Source organism: Phyllobates terribilis, unplaced genomic scaffold (genome assembly GCF_046119375.1).
Source record: "Phyllobates terribilis strain yellow unplaced genomic scaffold, ASM4611937v1 Scaffold_12__6_contigs__length_324123572, whole genome shotgun sequence".
Taxonomy (NCBI): Eukaryota; Metazoa; Chordata; class Amphibia; order Anura; family Dendrobatidae; genus Phyllobates; species Phyllobates terribilis.
Window position 1 is genome coordinate 65,241,112 of NW_027362772.1, and position 1,874 is coordinate 65,242,985.

Below are 1,874 nucleotides of genomic sequence, written 5' to 3' on the forward strand. Positions count from 1 at the left end.
ATGGTAGTTGGGGGGTATGTCCAGTAATAGATTTTACATTGGGACTCACAAGCTTTGTTTCCCCTCCTGGATCTGGTTGTAATCTATATTTTGTCTTCAGGAGAACACTAAGGTTGCGTGCCCACAATCAGGAATAACAGTATTTTGGACGCAGTATATTTTCGCTGCGTCCAAAACACTGCATTGTATAGTACAAGCACAGTCGATGGGATTAATAGAAATCCCATGCCCACTGTGCTCACCTGTGGTGGAGGTTTCCGAGCCGCAGCATGTCAATTTCTGGGAACAGTCATAGACTTGCATTAGATCTGGTAAATCCACAGTTTAAAAAAAAGACATACGTTGTAAAGTGTGTTTTTATATAGCGCAAACGCACCCAAAAATGCATCTTTATCATATATAATTTAAAAAAATGACGTTGAGTCTCCCCTATTTTTGATAACCAGCCAAGGGAAAGCAGACAGCTGGGGGTGATATTATCCCGCTGGGAAGGTTCCTGGTTATTGGGCACTACCTAGCCTAAAAATACCAGCCCACAGCTGCCCCAAAATTGGTGCATCCATTAGATGCGCCAATTCGGGCAGTCTCCCCTGCTTTTCCCGATTGCCACCGCACCAGGGCAATCGGGGTAATGGTTTATGGGGTTGATGTCAGTTTTGTATTGTCAGCTGGCATCAAGTCTAGGAGTTAGTAATGGAAAGGCATCTACCAAAACACCCCCATTACTAACTCAGTAATAAAAAAATAAAAAAAACACACAGGAAAAAATAGTTTATTTTAAAAAATATTCCCCCACATCTCGTTCATCGATTTCTTAAAAAAAATCCCTACAGCTCCATGGCGTTTTCACGACGTCCACCAATTCTGCACTACAACCTATGGAGCGTTGTTTTGAGAACGATGCTTCATAGGTTACTCCGGGTCATGTCTCACCAGCGATTATCTATCTGTTTACCTATCTATACTTTACAAAAACGCATAAAAAAACGCAAGTGAGCGGAGGTGCGGAATTTATGTGGAAATTCACCTGTGTCAAAGCCTGAACAAACAAACCCAAATATTTTCTTTTTGTTGGGTACGATGTTATTTGCAAGAAAGTTTCATCATTATGACTTGTTCTTATGTTTTAGAACATTGTGGGGTTTTATATGTTCTTTGGAAAAAAAGAATAAAGGGAACCATATACTGTACTGTAGATGATGGTTTGGCCAATCATTTGGCCGGAGCTCTCTCGTCCGACATCTCCATGCAGAGGAGCCCCCGATCTGCCGAGCACTCCTCAGTTAACTATGAGAATGCCGCTGTCAGAATCCTTTGGCGGCAGCTTATCTCTTCGAGAACAAAAGGATTGGCAGTCCGAAATCAGAAATGTTGGATACTTTTTATCCCAGACACCATCTGTTGGGGGAGAGTTTGGAGACCACCATACAAATTCATCTGTTGGACAAACCTGTCAATATCTGAGGGTTCAGCTGACCTACTAAGTTTTATATAATGATGGTCTGCATGGTTGGTCATCATCTTCTGATGGTCCTCTAGGCTTCAGCCTATTCATCCCCTCTAACTTGAGAGATATTGGAAAAAAATAAAGCTTTCTTGAATGGTGGGTGGTGCATATAACGAGGGGGCTAGAATTTCAATTATCTGAAGCGATACAGAAGACTCACAATTTTTTGGGGGTTTGGGTGGTGGAAGTCATTTATATGTTGCTTGGTCTTTGCAGTGTTTATGTTGAGGTCTTCTTCTCCGCAATATCAAAAAGTTTTCTAGAACTTATTTTTATTCTGAACGAACCCTATTATATAATGAGGTCCATTGGGCGCCAGTGGCATCCATCATATGATGGATCTGATACTTTATTTTTTTTTCAGTCC